Source organism: Neophocaena asiaeorientalis, unplaced genomic scaffold, assembly GCF_003031525.2.
Source record: "Neophocaena asiaeorientalis asiaeorientalis breed wild unplaced genomic scaffold, Neophocaena_asiaeorientalis_V1.1 scaffold704, whole genome shotgun sequence".
NCBI classification, from domain to species: Eukaryota; Metazoa; Chordata; class Mammalia; order Artiodactyla; family Phocoenidae; genus Neophocaena; species Neophocaena asiaeorientalis.
This window is the reverse complement of record NW_020175050.1, coordinates 1945506-1966012: the sequence shown is the minus strand read 5'-3', so window position 1 is coordinate 1966012 and position 20507 is coordinate 1945506. Positions and strand designations below refer to the sequence as shown.

Genomic DNA, 20507 nt, shown 5'->3' with positions numbered 1-20507 from the left:
CATCTCACAGGGTCCTTGGGTGTGGGCCTCTGTCCTTTTATCTGTTGCGGAGGTATCCATGGTTGAAACTGGTTCTTGGTCTATACTTTCGGCATTGATAATGCCTGATGGCTGCTTCTGAAGCTTAGCTGCTGGCTGGATCCCAAAGCTCAGCTCACAGGGGTGCTACCGAGATTCAGCCGAGTCTGCCATCCTGTCTGGCTTGGAGCCATCACCTCCAGTCTCTGCTGTGACTTGAAACTTCCCTGATCTGTGCTGTGAAAAACCAAGCACAGCTGGCAAGCACTATACTCATGTACCCTAGGATGTCCCTCAACCCTCTCTTGTTGTTTACAACACACCCATAAGCACACATGCCTGCACACGCGCGCACGCACACACACACACACACACACTCGGTTCCCATCCTGAGTGGAAGGTCCTGGGACTCTAACACTAACCACCTGCTCTTCACCATCTGCCCCTCCCCCACCTCTATGCCATCCCCGGATGGAAGGAGCGTCCTCCTCCTTCCCCACTCCAGCTAGAAAGGCAACAGGAGATCTAGTTCATATCACCAAAGAGGTAAATATTTGGGTATACACATTTAATAATTACTTATGTAATTATAATATAATGTGTCTAATGCTATGGTAGAAGAGCTCAACGATAATAATAATGGTTAACGTGTACCTGACACTGTTCTGGATGATTTGCATGAAAGAACTAATGTATTATGTACAACAGACATTAGAAGTATATGCCTCTGTTATCCCCACTTTAATGAGGGCACTGGGGTGACTTGCCCAAGGACATACAAGTAATCAGTGGCAGAAGCAGGAGGAGAATTGGGATTTAGGCTCCAAAATCTACTTAACTAGTCTCCAAAATAATCTTAACTACTTTTAGGTGGAAAGGATGCAGCATTCATAAGTTTTCATAAAGGATAAATAAACATAAAAATGAAAAAGTACTCCAGGCATACAGTAAAGCAGGACCTATTCATCAAAGAGTAAGATATTTGATGTAACTGGGACTTAGGCTGTGAGAGCAAAACGTCAGAACGAGAAGCTGGAAAGAGTTTGGGGACAGATTCCGAAGAACTGAGTTCACCACAGTGAAGAGGTTAGGGTGTATCCTGTACACATCTGGTGAAGGACATTTTGCAGACAAGTGACAGAACAGAATGTATTTTTAGAAAGGAGGTTCTGGCAGCACTTTGAAGAATGAACAAAAGACAAGAGAGACTGGTGTCAAGGGATCATTTGAGAATCTGCTCATTGATTAATTCATTCAAAAAACATGAGGTGGCCTATCCACCAGGAATTAATATGAAATGTTACAGATCAAAAAAATGGATGGAATATGGCATCCAGGGCTCACAAGTTAGTGCAGGTGACAGAATGTAAACAAATATTTAAGCTTTAATAAATATGCTGGTTGAGGCATATACAAAATACACTGGTGCTACAAAGACTTCACTCTCCTGGAGTGGAGGACAAGGAAGGCCCTCTGACCTGGGTGCAGAGTCATTAAAACTATGGATCCCACAGTTCTTAATAAAAATTAAATATTTTGTGGATTTGCAAATCAGGTATCTTAGCTGACCATGTTTGTCGTACAGCGAAATGGGTATTCACCAACCATTGCTCTAGAGTGTTGTTTTTACTCCCAAACTAAAAATGATCCATTTCTTCAGCAAATTTTAAGACTCAGAGGAGGCAAGTGATACTAGGCATCAACAGTGGACCAAACACAGTCCCTGTCCGTAGGGAGCATGCAGATATCTCTGCAGAAACCTTGTTGCAGATGAAACATGATGGCATAACAATATCTGCATAAGTGGCCATGTAAAAATAATAACAAAAAGCAATAAGCACAGTCTAGAGAACCCAGGAGTAGAAAGAATAGGTGGTGCAAGGAATTTAGAGATAGAAAGAACAGAATTGCAAAGAACTTCCTAAATAGCAATGCTTGATCTTCTCTAAAGAAACTGTCTTAACAGACATGGGAAGGCAGAGTTCACTGTAGGAAGAGAGATACCAACTCCCCAAACTGTATAATGAGAAGAACGAAAATGAGCCTTTCACTCTGTGTGGTTTTGAATTTTCTCTGTAACTTTCACTGAGTTAAAGGAAATGCTCTTTATACTACATAGAAATTCAGTCTTTCTCATGACAAAGAAAACAAAGTAACATTTTTAGAGCTCTGCTCAGATATTGTGATATAAGATGCTTGTTTCTGGAATTATAGCCTGGTGTACAGATTGAATATTTTCCCATGTGTCACTGGTATACAATTCTAAAATGTCAAAATAACTTGATTGTCAATATCACATCTGCTATGAAAGAAGTACACTTAGGTATGTGGCCTAAGGTTACACTCTGAAGCAGAGATTCAATGAGGCAGATAATATTTTTTCATTTAAAAATTCGCAAAGGTTTCAGCTGATAAATATGGAATCAGTGATTTTAGGTACGGTTATTTGACCAGCTTATATACATTTTTGCCGTCTTTTTATGTTATGTAATACATATTTGCATTCATACGTTACTACGAATAACAGTGTTTTTTATAATAAAGATGGAGTTTTCAGCATTTTGTGTTTTTATCACCTAGATTTATTGTTATACCACGCAAACACAGAAAGCTGGTGTCATTTTCTATAAAGATACTCTGACCTACTTGAAAGTCCCCTGAATCACTGGCAGCTGTTGATGTGCACCCCGCTTTAACCTGCGAGCTCTCTGGGCTCAATATTCTGTGTCCTTCACAAATGACTTCTGTTCTTCAGTCACTTTAAACAAAATGACAGCAGGACCAGAATAGTTTAAGAAAATGTTGGTACACCCAGAAGATTTTTTTTCCTCTACAAAGGAACAGAGCAAAATTTAAAGAATGTAGTCAATATAGAGGAACTAGACTGACAATTGCAGTTGATAAAGAAGTAACTCAATAATGAAAACAACAGAGGGCTCCTTTGTTTCATAGCGTCCACCTGTTGATCCCTTCTACCACCCAGGCACTGTTCTCAGCTTTTTATACGGATTGGCTCACAGCATTCCCTGGGAGGCAGGTACTATTACTGTCCTACTTTACAGATGAGGAAGCTGAGACGTGAGGAGATGGAGTAGTTTGGGAGGGGTCATCTGCTAGTCACGGAGGAGCCATGACTCCACGGCAGAGCCACATGCCGTTACTCTTCCATCCTGCCTCCCTCCCTACTGAGAACGCACAGTTCACGTTAACAGCTTGCCTTACAAACGCCAAAACGTGATCAGGCAAACTGAAGTGCTTTCTAGTAGTTTGGTGGCATCTCCCCTGAAACCTTTCCCGTTGGCTCCGGGCCCCAAAATTACCTCTCCTTTCTTTTCACTTTACCCAAGTACACAGTCCCATTCTTTCAGTACTTGGAGAAGAGCAATTAGATGTTCTAATTTTAGTTTTACCTCAAGATATAAACAACCTGTAAACTGAAGCATACCTAAGGGTATTTTTTTCTAAAAAGAAATGAAATAAAACTTTGATAAATCTGTGGAGAAGTTTTTTTTTGTTTTCTGTTTTTTTGGTTTTTTTTTTTTGGTACGCAGGCCTCTCACTGTTGTGGCCTCTCCTGTTGCGGAGCGCAGGGTCCGGACGCGCAGGCTCAGCGGCCATGGCTACCGGGACCAGCCGCTCAGTGGCATGTGGGATCCTCCCGGACTGGGACATGAACCCGTGTCCCCTGCATCGGCAGGCGGACTCTCAACCACTGCGCCACCTGGGAAGCCCGAGGAGATGTTTTAAACTATAGGTTCTTCCCAGGTACCCTCCTCTGCTCATGACTCCCCTCCTCCCCCGAATGTTGCACAGAATGGAGAATGGATTCACAGACCAGAAAGTTTGCCACGCCACTCACAGGCCTAGCATGAGTATTTGAGATAGAGAAACGTAGTCTTTCTACGTGGTGATAATAGGTCTCCACGAGATGGTTCAAGTTCCTTTGTAAATAGTCCTCTCATTGAGAAACATTTTTTATACTGCCATGAAACAATTAGTACCATGACGAGTTTCACAATTTATGTACCTTATTTCATAACTTTGTCAGTTTTCATATTTCCAATAAAATAATTATCGTTTGTTTCCACTGTGATGGGTTATAAAGCATTCAAGTCGTATTTTTCCTTAATGCAAAGCTCATGAACACTGGTTGTTCTGCATGATTCTCTTAGCTCCCTGACCAAGTCCCCTGCCTCTTCTGTTCTCACTGAGGACAGTCCTCACAGGTTCTCTTGAAGATCTTCTCACTTCACACTCTTACGAGACCATGATCTCTATGAAATACTCTGAAGTCACTAGTACTGAAACATGTCCACCCAGAGGTCTCATAGTCTATATCCTAAACTGAACTTGTAGCCTGTTGTATGTCCAGAATGCGGATCTCTTCTCATACTGCAGGACTTAACAAGGTTTCCCTCCCCAATGAAACTGTACCTATTCACTGCAACCCATAACTATCTCTCTTTCTCTAAACTAGGGCTTCTTCCTATATCCTCTTGGTCTGTACCCCTCATTTGGTGTTTACTCATGTACCACCTTGAAATATTACTTAACTTTTGGTATTATATTCTTGGCAAAGAATAGAGGGAACGAACATCATTTAGCACAGAGTATCTCATGTAATCCTTATGATAAACCTGGGAATTAGGTATCTTTTTATAAATGGTGAACTAAGCCCCAGAGAAGGTCGGTAACTTTCTACTAGTCAGTTTGAAAGTGATAGAACTCACTACATACGAGTGCTGGATTTGAACACAGATCTGCCTGATTCCAATCCCAGGCTGCTCTCCATAAAGGGAGTGTGTCATTAATTTACTTTTTCAACAAACTGTTAATAGTAAAATATGAATCCAAGGAAAGAAGTCATATTTCTCTGAACACACTTTCATGTTCTTTTCCTATTCACTAACTCCATCACTCCAACATTCAACACAGCACTATAACTAGTTCAGTGATTGAGCATATTTTTTGCTTTGTTCTTTTTTTGGGGGGGGAGGCGTAAAATTTGAGAAATATAAGAACTCCTGAGACTAAAGAACTTTAATAAATTTGTAGCTAATCCCTGCAAAATATATACATAGCAAAATTATATGCGGATGTAAGAGACAGCCAGTAGTGCTACCACAGTAATTTCTTCTTAAAATTGCTTCACAGCATTAACTTGACCTAAATCAACCCTTTCCAAACCTCTTTAATTCTACTTATTTGGTTGAGTGTATTGAAGTTCACAGTAAATTATCTAATTCATAGAGAGTTTTTGTAAAATAATGCCGTGCTTTGCAATTGACACCAATGGTAAAAGCCACAAATAATCTGTTTCTAACTCTGTCTAAATTCCTAAAACAGTGCTAGAACTTTTTAAGCCTATCATATATTTCTTGCTCTTCTATTTAATGAACTTCAGTTATCCCAAAATATAATTATTCCCTCTCCACCCCTGACAAAATTATACTATTTTTAGCATTATACAGAAATGTGGTAAATGAAAGAGAAACTTCAAAGATGTAGTTGAATACATATTTTACTCCTTTTCATCCACCCTCCCAATGTAAAAAAGGAAAAATGCTATTTTAAACGTTGTAGGAGATTCCTTTACCTGGGAATTATTTCTTTTTATTTATTACACTTGAGAGCATCACTCATTGACTGCTGCAGTTAGGAACACGCAATTCCTGAGTAATAAAGGTTAAGTGTGCATAAATTCGAGATCTGCTTACAACTGACCTTTAGCTGTCTTGTTAACACTTCTGACAGAAACTTGAAATAAGGTTATTCCGTAAAATAATTTGATTCTCCATTCCCAAGTCCAGATTTGTTACTCAGTAATTAATATCTTCCAGCTAGACAAAGCCTTCAGTATTTGTAGTAAAACAGCAAGCCATCAAGATAGTGAAAAAATGGTGAACAGGTCAGTGGAAAGAAACACTGGGTTTGGATTCTCACTCTGTCACTGCTTGGAAAGTGGTCCCAACAGGTCACTGAGCCTCTCAAATCTTCCGCTTCTCTCCTTAAGAATGAAGAAGCTGCCTTGAGTTTAGGTTGAATTTGTAGATTAATTGGGACAAAATCACCACCTTTATAAGTTTCAGTCTGCCCATCCATGATTATAGTCTATATATTCATCTGTTCATAGAAGACCGTTCTTGCTTTCCATTTATACTTGTCAATAATCTTTTGTAACTGTCTCCATAAAGTCTTGCGTATTGACTGTTAGTTTTATTACTAGCTACCTTAAAGGGTTTGTTTGCTTCATTTCTTGCTACTGCGGACATTAAAAAATATATATTTTCTAAATAATTTTTAATGGCATATAGGGATGCTACTATTTTTAGTGTGTTGATCTTTTATGCATCAGTTTTTCTGAACTCTCTTACTAATTAAACTTGCTTATAGATTCTCTCGGTATACTATATAGCCATAACATCCTCAAATAACAAGAGGTTTTTTCCCCCCCAATCTTTGTATGTATCTTATTTTCTACATTAGCTAGAACCTCCAGTACGATGTTGAATAGAAACGATGATAACAATCTTCTTGTCTCTTTTCTATGGGTTTCTATGGATTTTTCCATAATGGGAACGTTCCTGAAGTTTCACCATAAAGTATGATATTTGCTGTAGGCTTTTCCTTAGCATTTTTATTTTTTAATGAATGATTTTATCAAGTGCTTTATCTGCATCTATTGAGATGATCTAATTTTTCATCCTTTAAAAATTTAAACATGATGTTGAAATATTCTGATATTTCTGCAATATAGTCAATTTGGCCATAATTTTTAACATGCTGTTGAATTCAATTTGCCTGTTATTTTATTTTGATTCGGTGAGATTGGCCTGTAGTTATCTGATTTTAGTGGCAAGGTTATGCTGTCTTCATATAGTGAGCTGTGTAGTTTTCCTCTTTTCTTTATTCTCAAAAATAGTCTGTATAAATGGGCATTTTTCTCTTCTTTCAGGTTGATTTCACTGTGATTCAATTCTTAACACATTGTTATTTCTATAAGGATTTTCTCTTTGATCTATGAGTAATTTAAAATGTTTTTAAGTTTCCAAATGTATGGAGGTTAAAGTTCGGCTATCTTTTAGTTAGTGATTTGTTATTTTATTTAATTTTCTTCAAAAAATTTTACATATAGCAAAGGTATTTTGGAATTTCTTGTGACTTACTTTGTGGCTTAGCATTCATTTAGTTTTCTAAACTCTCTCATGTATGCTTGTAAAGAATGTGTTTTATCTAATTATTGAATGCAAGTTTTTATATAGATCCATTAAGTAAACGTTATGTCTAAAATTTATGCCTAAATTTCATATTGAAAAGTAAACAAATTATGATAATAGAACAGAATAGAAAAGGTAATAATAGGGGGACTAGCCTACAAGATATTAAAATCTATTAAACAGTTGTGATAGTTAAAATAGTACTGGTTCATGAATGAGAAAGGCCAACGTAATAGAATAGAAAGCCAAGACATAGGGCTTTCTGATAAAGTGAAACTTATAACCAGTAGAAGACTATTAAATAAATACATTGGAACAACTGGGTAGCCACTTGGAAAAAAGTTGCCATTGGAAGCATACTTCATACCTACACCAAGAAAAGTTACAAATGGATTAATGATTTAAATGTAAAGAAAAGAAATCTTAAAAGTACTAGAGTAAACAATTATAAATTGTCTTTTCTAATTGTTTCTATTCTTTCTGCTACAAAATGGAGGAAAACTTTTCTAATGATGACTCAAACTTCAGGACCCATAAAAAACTAATACATTCTAAAACAAAAATTCTGCATGACAAAAGAAAAAATTGAAACTCCTATCACACACAAAAGATGAATCCCCGTTATATAAAACAGCTCCTAAAAAAAAAAGGTCAATACCAGAGTGAAAAAAAAAAAGGCAAAGGATATGAAAATACAATTCACAGAAAAGGATATAAGAATGACTTTCAAAAATATCTTTAAAATGTGATTATTCTCGTGGTAAGAGAAATACAAGTTAAAATAACAGGGAAATACCATTTTACCTATAATACTGTCAAAAATCAAACTTTGTTAGCATTCTCTTTGGATAGGCAATGAAGGAACAGGTACTTTCATATTTTGCTGATGGAAATATAATTTAGTATCATCCCTGTGAAACACCACTTGGCAATATTTATCAAAATTGCAAATACATATATACTGCATATATATATATATATATCAGGGATATATATATATATCCCCCCTTTGATAAAGCAGTTTCTCTTCAAGGAATTTATCCTACATCACACTTATTATCATTTTTTACCATACCTTTATTTTCCATCTTTCTCTGACATTATATTTTGAATGTACCTCTTACAAACAAATTTATAACTAAAGTATATTTCCCCTCTTTTGAGAATCTTTTAACAAGAGAATTTAATCCATTTACACTTACTATGATTACTTATATATTTGGATTAATCCTATGTATTTTCTTCTCTCCCTGTTTTCTGCTGGAGGCAGGTGGGATGTTTAGTCAGCCTTCTGTAAGGTTGCTAGAGCTTTATTCCCTCTACTACATTCCATGTTCTTGAAAGTTAATTTTATTTCTATTCTTTCAATGTGTATCTTTTCACTTTAATATGCTTAATTAAGTCTAAAGTTAATAATTTTATCCTCATCCCTATCAATAAAAGGACCTTACTTTGACTCAGATCACTTTTCTCTCATCTTCTGTACTTTTCCTTCCTAGTATCTACAGATTCACTTTTAAATCATTGTAATTAATAATTTTTACATTTTTTGTAGTCAATGCTTATTTAGTCTTATTAATTTGTTTGACAATTTGTATACTATTATCTCTTCAGTCGCACTTCTTTGTCCTGTGTTCATTCCACTTTTTAGTAAATTTTATCCTTTGGTTAGGATGATGATCCTTGGGTTAAAACAAACAAACAAACAAAAAACCTCTCAGTCTTGTGTCTTGGTCAAATACATTTAATTTGTCTTTATTTTTGAATGGTGATTTAGCTGAGTATTGTATTGAAGATTAACAATTACTGTTCTTTCAGCACATTGAAAGATTCTTACCCTGTCTTCTGGCCTCTATTTTATTAATGAGAAATGTAATTTCAGTCTAATTTTGATCCTTTATATGTAATCTGCCTTTTGTTTCTAGTTGCTTTTAAATCTTTTCCTTGACTTTGGAGTTTTATAGTTTTTCTATCAAAAAGGTATCTATATATGCATCTTCAATCTGAAAATTCACATCTTTATTCAATTTTGAAAGAGTCTCAACCATTATTTCTCCAGATCCTCCTTTCTCCATACTCTGTCCTCTCTGGAGCTCCCATGAATCAAGCGTGGGAGCATCTCAGGTTGGGACTTATCTGCACCTTTTCCATTGCCCTATCTCCCTGTGCTGACTCTGTGTTGGTCCCTCAGTTCTGTGATCCAGACCCCTCTTCTCTTTTCATTTGCAGCCAATCTATTCTCCAAACAACTATTGGATTTTAAGGTTAATGATACTATATATTTTCTGTTATGCAAGTATTAACATTTTTGTATTTGCTTTTATCTGGGCCCCAAAAGTTTCCTTTCAGTGGTCAGAAAACAATTCTTTTTTCTTAATTCCTTGACTTCCTTGATTAATTCCTTAATTCCTTTGGGTTTCTGTTTCTCAGATGAAGTTTTTCCCATCAAGAGCTTTGTCAAACATTAAGCTCTCTTTCTATTTCCACAAACTCATGGGAAGAGAGTTTCTGGTCCTCTTTTCACAAGTGGGACAGCCCTTCAAGGGTCCTGTTGGGTGCAGGAGTTTCAGCCCTTTTGTTGCGAAGCACCCTGTTTTCCCGAACTCCTGAGACTTTAAAAGCTCATTTCCAGTCTTCTGATCTGGTCTGTGTCTGACACAGCCTAGGGTCATGTGGCATTACCCTGTGACTCTTGTTTTTGTCTTTATCTCTAGCATCTGAGGATTTCCTGACCTCAACTTTGAATTTAACACATTTTGGTGTTTATTAGACTTTATAACAGTTTAAGGATCCACACTATCCTTGTCTGCCATCCTGCAAGAAATGTCCTTTTTGACACCAAAGAACATTTTTCATGTTAAAAATTCTTAGTTTTTCATCATGTACTATTATAGGATTTTAGTTATATATTCGGTATCATTGAGAAAATGTAAAACGGCATAAATTATTTTCAGTGACTCATCACAAACACATCCACACATTTGAAAAAGAAAAGTGCATCCATGTTTGAAATATATATATCATCTGCAACCATGCTTATTGCCTATATAACTTGTAAGACCTCTTGCAGTAGTTCAACAGCTGCCTTAAGGATTGAAAAGAGTAAGTTAAAACTTTATTTTAGAAATGTCATAATAAGGCTAAATGAGGTCATAGTATGTTAATAGATAAGTACACTTTTTCAGATTTTTGTGATTCTAAGCAAGATTCTCGGTTATTACTACAGGACTTGTAATAACAGATATTGTAAATGATATTCCATTTGCTAATTGAAGCAAGGATACGGAAAGTGTAAGAGTAAGTTTCCGATTTGAGTTTTTTTAATGAAAATCATTACCTCATCGTTTTTCTGACCTCTTAGTGCAGCGTTACTACCTGGCACATTTGTTATGGGGGTAAAAAGGCATATCTGATAGGACAGGTGAAGTTAGAATTGTATTGCTTTTGGCCAAAAGTCACTGTAAGATTTCTTTTGGCCAAAAGATCAACTTGTAGGTACTATGTGATCTTTAAAAAGTTATAAAACATAAATTTAAAAGAGAGAGATTCTGTGAGTAAAATACTTGATGTTTCTGGAGTTAATATCCAAGCTGTCATCAATCAGCATTTTACCATGAAATTTTATCTGATATGTTTAAAACAGCCCTTGTTCTTTGTCTCACTTCATACAGTTTTCTTTTAATTCTGGAATTCTTGCATAAACTTTGAAGAAAGATTCCCAAATTTTATAAAAGTTTGAAACCTGCTATTTTTACAGTAATAGTAAAGAAATATAAAGTATAATATTTGTTACTAAGAAATTATCTTAGAAGAAAAATAATTTACATAACTGAAAAAGGTTTATTGCTAAATAAACAGTAAAAATTATCTTTTGTAAGTTTAAATGAATAAATGAAGCCAGGAATTTAGAAGACCTGTAAGGGATAGTAGTCACCATCTGGCAAATACACACACAAAGATAAATAAGGGATCTCCTAATTTATCTCTAGTTTAAAATTTTGTTTTAATCTTGAATTATTCTCAACATCTATATACTTTAGAAAGACGATCTTGTATTATTCCAATATATTAATTATAGATGTACATTAATATGTTTGTTTTTGATGATACTACGAACAACAGAAACTTTCCCTTCTAAAGTTTTAAAGGTAAACAGAATAGCAAATTAAACCCTAAGTGATTTCTAGTGAAATGAGGGTAAATAGAAGTACCAAGAAGCCCATCCTGATTGTCTGTTAAAATACTCACAAAATTCCTGAAATGTGAATAATTACTGCAATCTTAATAGAGAAAACATGGCATTTTATTTGTGGGATACCTAAGTTTATAGAAATGTACGTGCTTCTTCACGCTACAGGGTCAGTGCTCAGCACCAGCCCTCTGTGCGCTCTGCCATGGTCCCCGCCCTCAGCTCTAGATGTGGCCATTCATCATCTGGCCATTGTTCCTTAGCTGAGTATGCTTCTCAGAGTTAGCTCGGAGGACATATTCAAAAGGTCAGAATTAAAATTCAAACACATGCTTATTGAGTATTCACCTGTTGTGTGCCAAACACCCTTCTAGGCAATGACAAGTTCCCTGAACAACAGAACTTAAGAAATTGCAATGTATAAATGATAAGGACCGCAAAGAAATCAAACAGAGCAGTAGGCAGTGGTAAGAGGGCCTCACTGAACTGAAATCTAGATGAAAGGAGTTGCCAGCAACTGAGAGGTCTGGAGAGAAAGGGAGGAGTGCATTCAAAGAAAGTCTCTAAGGAGGAATGAGTGATGCACCAGCTGTCTGGGGAACAAAAGGCACCAGTGTCTCCAGGGAACAATGCTGCAGAAGGACAGCATGCAGTGAAGGGAACAACCCACGTTCCCAGTGACCTTTGTTTGTTCAATCCTTTGGTCCCTTTTCAGCTCTCACTAACATGATGTAATTGGCCTCGTGAAACTGTTTTCTCTGGGCCCCTTGACATCACACCCTCATCACTGGAGTTCATCCTTGATTTCCTTCCTTCACATTCTGCATTCAATCCATCAGCAGTTTGATCGATTCTATCTCCAAACAAGTCCTTATTTCATTCACTTTTCTGCCATTTTGCTTACTACCAGCTTGCCCTAAGCCACCAAATTTCTTTACCCGGATTACTGCAACAGTCTCTTAATTAATCTACCTGTGTCCACTTTTTTCCTTCCTATTTCCTTTCTGCATATGCTCGGGTCCTGACCTGCTGTGGCTCCTGACTAATGTCCCACCAGGGCCTCCCAGGTTGAAGAGAGATGGGAGTGAAGAAGCATTGATACCTTTATTGTGGAAAACAATGTGAAAACGGTGTGGTAGCTAGGAGGAGCTCTTCAGATAAAAAGAAAAATACATTAAGGAGAAGTCAGATATATCATGTCAGATATATCATTAAAAACAAAACAAAACAAATACAGGCAAAGCTCCTGATTGTAAATGGAATGCGAGAATGTTTCCCAAGCCCTAGCCAAGTCCATCAACTGAAACAATATTAAAATAATAAAGAGGAAACAGAAGATATGCAAACAGAAAAGAGTTATGTACAAAAAAGTCACTCTGTGGCAAGTAGAGAAATGTCTACAGTGTTTAAAGAAGTTTTTGACCTCAAACTATAGTGGCAATTTGTTATTCCATTAAGACAATAGATCTGAGTGAAGTAGACATGCCAAATAATTGATAAACAGGTCAGAAGAAGAACTTACAAGAATTTCTGGTATGAAAGAACTGCTGTGGTCAGTGAGCTAGGAGGAGTTAAAGACACAGAGAAAATCTTTTTCTTTCTCAGTCTCTTTCACTCAGTCTTTCATTCAATTTTACTGTCTTTCAAATGCTCCCTCTTTTTTTTCTTTTCCTTTATCCTTGCTCCCATTGCTTTTCTTTCTTTTTCAAAACTTTTGAAATTAAGAATCATATGTATGCTTGATATTTGTTGTTTGAAGACATATTACAAAATGAGAGAGGAAAAAACAAATCCAACTATAAGCTACTTAGAAAAGATATTCTTTTATTTTTTTAAACATCTTTATTGGAGTATAATTGCTTTACATTGCTGTGTTAGTTTCTGCTGTATAACAAAGTGAATCAGCTCTATGTATACATATATCCCCATATCTCATCCCTCTTGCATCTCCCTCCCACCTTCCCTATCCCACCCCTCTAGGTGGTCACAAAGCACCAAGCTGATCTCCCTGTGCTATGCTGCTGCTTCCCACTAGCTATCTATTTTACATTTGGTAATGTATATATGTCAATGATACTCTCTCACTTCATCCCAGTTTACCCTTCCCCCTCCCTGTGTCCTCAAGTCCATTTTCTACATCTGGGTCTTTATTGCTGTCCTGCCCCTAGTTTCATCAGAACAATTTTGATTGTTTTTTAGATTCCATATATATGTGTTAGCATACGGTATTTGTTTTTCTCTTTCTGACTTACTTCACTCTGTATGACAGACCCTAGGTCCATCCACCTCACTACAAATAACTCAGTTTCGTTTCTTTTTATGGCTGAGTAATATTCCATTATATATATGTACCACAACTTCTTTATCCATTCATCTGTAGTGGACACCTAGGTTGCTTCCATGTCCTGGCTATTGCAAATAGAGCTGCAATGAACATTGTGGTACATGACTCTTTTTGAATTATGGTTTTCTCAGGGTATATACTCAGTAATGGGATTGCTGGGTTGTATAGTAGTTCTATTTTTAGTTTTTTAAGGAACCTCCATACTGTTCTCCATAGTGGCTGTGTCACTTTACGTTCCCACCAACAGTGCAAGAGGGTTCGCTTTTCTCCACACCCTCTCTAGCATTTATTGTTTGTAGATGTTTTGATGATGGCCATTCTGACTGGTGTGAGGTGATACCTCATTGTAGTTGTGATTTGCATTTCTCTAATGACTAGTGATAGTGAGCATCATTTCATGTGTTTGTTGGCAATCTGTATATCCTCTTTGGAGAAATGTCTGTTTAAAGCTTCTGCCCATTTTTGGATTGGGTTGTTTTCTTTTATACAGAGCTGCATGAGGTGCTTCTAAATTTTGGAGATTAATCCTTGGTCAGTTGCTTCATTTGCAAATATTTTCTCCTATTCTGAGGGTTGTCTTTTGATCTTGTTTATGGTTTCCTTTGCTGTGCAAAAGCTTTTAAGTTTCATTAGGTCCCATTTGTTTATTTTTGTTTTTATGTCCATTTGTCTAGGAGGTGGGTCAAAAAGGATCTTGCTGTGTGTTGTGGCTTCCATTTGTGTTTTTTACCCTTTTTTTTTTTTTTTTTTTTTTTTTTTTTTTGTGGTACGCGGGCCTCTCACTGTTGTGACCTCTCTCCTTGCAGAGCACAGGCTCTGGATGCACAGACTCAGCAGGCATGGCTCACGGGCCTAGCCACTCCACGGCATGTGGGATCTTCCTGGACCGGGGCACGAACCCGTGTCCCATGCATCGGCAGGCGGAATCTCAACCACTGCGCCACCCAGGAAGCCCTCTTTAATCCATTTTGAGCTTATTTTTGTGTATGGTGCTAGGGAGTGTTCTAATTTCATTCTTTTACATATAGCTGTCCAGTTTTCCCAGCACCACTTATTGAAGGGCTGTCTTTTCTCCATTGTATATTCTTGCCTCCTTTGTCAAGATAAGGTGACCATATGTGTGTGGGTTTATCTCTGGGCTTTCCATCCTGTTCCACTGATCTATATTTCTGTTTTTGTGCCAGTACCATACTGTCTTGATTACTGTAGCTTTGTTGTATAGTCTGAAGTCTGGGAGCCTGACTCCCCCAGCTCCGTTTTTCTTTCTCAGTATTGCTTTGGATATTCGGGGTCTTTTGTGTTTCCATACAAATTGTGAAATTTTTTGTTCTAGTTCTGTTATAGGAATGCAAGAGATTTCTCTGCATTAATTTTGTATCCTGCTACTTTACCAAATTCATTGTTTTCTTGTAGAGTCTTAGGATTCTCTATGTATAGTATCATGTCATCTGCAAACAGTGACAGCTTTACTTCTTCTTTTCTTATTTGCATTCCTTTTATTTTTTTTTTCTTCTCTGATTCCTGTGGTTAAAACTTCCAAAGCTATGTTGAATAATATTTGTTCCTGATCTTAGTGGAAATGCTTTCAGCTTTTCACCATTGACGATGATGTTTGCTGTGGGCTTGTCATATATGCCCTTTATTATGTTGAGGCAAGTTCCCTCTATGCTTACTTTCTGGAGGGTTTTTATCATAAATGGGTGTTGAATTTTGTCTAAAGCTTTCTCTGCATCTATTGAGATGATCATATGGTTTTTCTCTTTCAATTTGTTAATATGGTGTAGCACATTGATTGCTTTCTGTATATTGAAGTCTATGTTCATCAGTGATATTGGTTTGTAGTTTTCTTTTTTTGCGGCATCTTTGTCTGGTTCTGGTATCAGGGTGATGGTAGCCTCATAAAATGAGTTTGGGAGTGTTCCTCCCTATGCTATGTTTTGGAAGAGTTTGAGAATGATAGGTTTTATCTCTCCTCTAAATGTTTGATAGGATTCGCCTGATTTGTCATTTGTTTCTAGGTATTTTTTGATTTCCTCTTTGATTTCTTCAGTGAACTGTTGTTTATTTAGTAGTGTATTGTTTAGCCTACATGTGTTGGAATTTTTAGTTTTTTTCTTGTAATTGATATCTAGTCTCATAGCATTGTGGTCTGAAGAGATACTTGATACGATTTCAATTTTCTTAAATTTACTTGATTTGTGACCCAAGATATGATCTATTCTAGAGAATGTTCCATGAGCACTAGAGAAGAAAGTGTATTCTTTGGTTTTTGGATGGAATATCCTATAAATAGCAATTAGGCCCATCTGGTCTAATGTGTCATTTAAAGCTTGTGTTTCCTTATTTATTTTCTTTTTGGATGATCTGTCCATTGGTGAAAAGTCCCCTACTATGAGTGTGTTACTGTCGATTTCCCCTTTTATGGCTGTTAGCATTTGCCTTATGTATTTAGGTGATCTTTGTTGGGTGCATAAATATTTACAATTGTTATATCTTCTTCTTGGATCGATCCCTTGATCATTATGTAGTGGCCTTCTTTGTCTCTTGAAATAGTCTTTATTTTAAAGTCTATTTTGTCAGATATGACAATTGCTACTCCAGCTTTCTTTTGATTTCCATTTACATGGAATATCTTTTTCCGTCCTCTTACTTTCAACCTGTATGTGTCCCTAGGTCTGAACTGGGTCTCTTGTAGACAGCATATGTATATGGGTCCATTCAGCCAGTCTGTGTCGTTTGGTTGGAGCATTTAATCCATTTACATTTAAGGTAGTTATCGATATGTATGTTCCTATTACCATTTTCTTAATTGTTCTGGGTTTGTTATTGTAGGTCTTTTCCTTCTCTTGTGTTTCCTGCTTAGAGAAGTTCCATTAGCATTTGTTGTAAAGCTGGTTTGATAGTGCTGAATTCTCTTAGCTTTTGCTCATCTGTAAAGATTTTAATTTCTCTGTCGATTCTGAATCAGATCTTTGCTGGGTAGAGGAATCTTGGTTGTAGGTTTTTCCCTTTCATCGCTTTAAATGTGTCCTGCCACTCCCTTCTAACTTGCAGAGTTTCTGCTGAAAGATCAGCTATTAACCTTATGGAGATTTCCTTGTATGTTATTTGTTGCTTTTCCCTTACTGCTTTTAATATTTTTTCATTGTATTTAATTTCTGATAGTTTGATTAATATGTGTCTTGGCATGTTTCTCCTTGGTTTTATCCTGTATGGGACTCTTTGTGCTTCCTGGACTTGATTAACTATTTCCTTTCCCATGTTAGGGAAGTTTTCAACTATAATCTCTTCAAATATTTTCTCAGACCCTTTTTCTTCTGTCCTCTTCTGGAACCCCTATAATTCGAATGTTTGTGTGTTTAATGTTGTCCCAGAGGCTCTGAGACTGTCCTCAGTTCTTTTCATTATTCTGCTCTGCAGTAGTCATTTCCACTATTTTATCTTCCGGATCACTTATCTGTTCTTCTCCATCAGTTATTCTGCTATCGATTCCTTCTAGAGAATTTTTAATTTCATTTATTGTGTTGTTTATCATTGTTTGTTTGCTCTTTAGGTCTACTACGTCCTTGTTAAACATTTCTTGTATTTTCTCCATTCTATTTCCAAAATTTTGGATCATCTTTACTATCATTACTCTGAATTCTTTTTCAGGTAGACTGTCTATTTCCTCTTCATTTGTTTGGTCTGATGCGTTTTTACATTGCTCCTTCATCTGCTGCATATTTCTGTCTTCCCATTTTGCTTAATTTACTGTGTTTGGGGTCTCCTTTTCGCAGGCTGCAGGTTTGTAGTTCCCGTTGTTTTTGGTGTCTGCCTCCCTTGGGTAAGGTTGTTTTAGGGGCTTGTGTAGGCTTCCTAGTGGAGGGGACTGGTGCCTGTTTTCTGGTGGGTGGGGCTGGATCTTGTCTTTCTGGTGGGCAGGGCTGCGTCCGTTGGTGTTTTAGGGTGTCTGTGAACTTAGTATGATTTTAGGCAGCCTCACTGCTAATGGATCAGGTTGTGTTCCTGTGTTGCTAGTTGTTTGTCATGGGACGTCCAGCCCTGGAGCCTGCTGCCCTTTGGGTGGAGCCGGGTGTTAGCATTGAGACAGAGATCTCTGGAGCGCTCTCGCCGATTGATATTACATGGGGCCCGGAGGTCTCTGGTGGTCCAATGTCCTGAACTTGGCTCTCCCACCTCAGAGGCTCAGGCCTGAGACCCGGCTGGAGCACCAACATCCTGTCAGCCACACGGCCATGCTTCAAGCTAATTCCTACTCCAGTCCCAGTGACCCAGCCCAAATGGTAAAACCGTTTGCAAATCTCTGGGATCAGGTATCTTGGATGTTCCTTGTCCTGCACGCAGCACTGCAGTAAGCAATAGTCTCCCTCCAGAGTGTGACAACCAGACATGGCCCGCGGAAGGGGTACCCGCTCCCTCCAGCCTTCTCACGGCTTTGCTTCTGGTGCTCCACCTAAAAAAGATATTCTTAAACATAATGTCAGAGGAAGGAAGAAAGTAAAATATAGAGAAAGATAAAGTAGACAAAACAGTGATAGCAATATTAGAGTTAGATTAGACTAAGACAGACTGCATTAATAATGATAAAGAGGATAAAGACAGGAGGATAAAGGGACCAGTTTACAAGGAGATTACAATAATGCTGAACCCTGATGTGCCTCACAACATAGCCTGATAAGTACTATCATGTCCTGCAGCCAGACAGCTTGGGCTTGAATCCAGCTCTAGCACTAACTAGCTGCAAACCTTAGGCAAGTTATTAAACCTCTCTGTGCCTCCGTTTACTTATACTGAAAATTGGGATGCCAGTAATACCTACCTCTTAGAACTGTTATGAGGATTAAGTGAACTAATACACATAAGTATTTACAGTAGTGTCTGGTATCATAAACTTGGCTCTTTTTTGTTGCTGTTGTTGATGTTGGAATTGTTGCCCCAAATCATACCAAAAAACCAACAAAATTCCAAAGAAAAATTGGCATGTCAGTAATCTTAGTAGGAGATTTTTAACTTAGATTTTTAACTAAGATACATATGTTTTAAAATATTTGAGAACACTGTGAGATAGCTCCAATAAAATATTTAAACAGGCTTTATCTTTCAAATCATCAGACACAAAAATGTAAAGAAAACAATCCACATAACAAAAATACAAAGTTGAAAGGAAAAAGTAAATGAAAAATGAAATTCAGAGACCAAAAAAATAAGATGACAGAAGTTAACTAGACATAGCCATAAATGTGAATGCTTAATATATTAAAATACAAAGTCTTAGATCATATTAAAGTAGAAAATTTAATGATTTTCTACTTTATAAGAGACATATGTAAAACTGTGACAATGGGCTTAAAAATTTAGCAAAATATCAAAAGTACAAGTCAAAATATAGTACAGATGACACTTTTATTATGAAGTTAAGTTACAAGGTAAAATTATAGGTAACAACATTGTATAATACTTTTGGAGCTGAATGATGTAACGATATATTTTTAATTGTGCAAAATAATGTTCTAAAATGTTCTCAAATACACAACAATCCTTGAGAAGGTTGGTATTAAATATATACTTCATAAACTTTTACTATGAATAAAGCAACTTTTACAACTATCGAAGAAATATAAAGTAAAACGTATCTGTACATACCTCCATTTAGGATTCATTTTCCAAGCTCCACTTCCCAAAGGGCATGAATATTCGAATCTGAGTGCTTACTTCCTTAGTTGGCTGGGTAGTTCATGAGCAGTCTGGAGACAGACCTCCTGCTTGGAGAATTGTAGGACATTTGATTCACCCGGACTTATAGTAAGCACTCAGAAATGTGGTTGGGTTGTTATCAGTTACTCACACCCAGGCCCAGGCAGGCACATGGCTAGAAACTCCAGAATGCTGGGAGACAACTGGAGGGTATGAAAACCTCCTAATGTAAAAAGGTTTCTCTGAGGTCTTGGTGGGCTCCTCACTTAATTATATATATATGTATATATATATATATATATAGTGATAATTGGAAGCTGGGTACCTTCATAAGGACATGAAAATCAGGGAAATTTGCACCTCTTACTGGGAACACTGCATCCTTTGCTCTGTAGGTGTGTTATATCCACAGTCTGTCTGTTGGCCTCTTTCCATCCATGATATCACCATCACTCCTGTCACCTTGCGGGTAGAAAGTCAGGTCATGGATACTCTAGATAGTAGAGGACCCAGGCTAGAGCAAATCTACATGTGAACAGCTGCCAAAGTGCCATCTCTTTGCTCTGTTCTGGAAATTTTGTTCCTATTCCTTATAGTGCTTGATACTATTGCAAAGATCTGGACAAAAGGTCATGCAAGCATTATTGCGAGTGATGTATATAGAAGTGGAAAAGTGGTATACCTCTGGTCCCAGAAGAAGCAGAGGAAAAGTGGTATGTCTCTGGCCCCAGAAGAAGCAGAGGAGAGTTTGGGATATTTTAATTCTGAGGGGTCCATGGTCTGTTTAGGTTCAGCTCAGTGTGTGTCTTCCCCATTTTTTCCTGATGGCACCAACATTCTACCTGACATGCAGGCTCCAGGAGACATCCATGGAATCATATTTTACCCCTTACTCTCATATTTGCCAGGTCCTGAAGAGACATATCTCACAAGAATATATTAATGTGCAATACCTATTAGATTTTTGTTAGAAATTCAGATGTTAGTCTCCTTTCAACTGTTTCTTTCCCATTTTATTCTTTTATATATATATATATATATATGA

General features: G+C 37.1%; 1 protein-coding gene across 1 annotated transcript in view; it reads left to right on the top strand.

Moving 5' to 3' along the window:
- PACRG (parkin coregulated) overlaps nt 1-20507 on the top strand; it is a gene marked incomplete at its 5' end in the record, with an annotated part of 428573 nt that overhangs the window by 179583 nt on the left and 228483 nt on the right. The window lies entirely within an intron of this gene.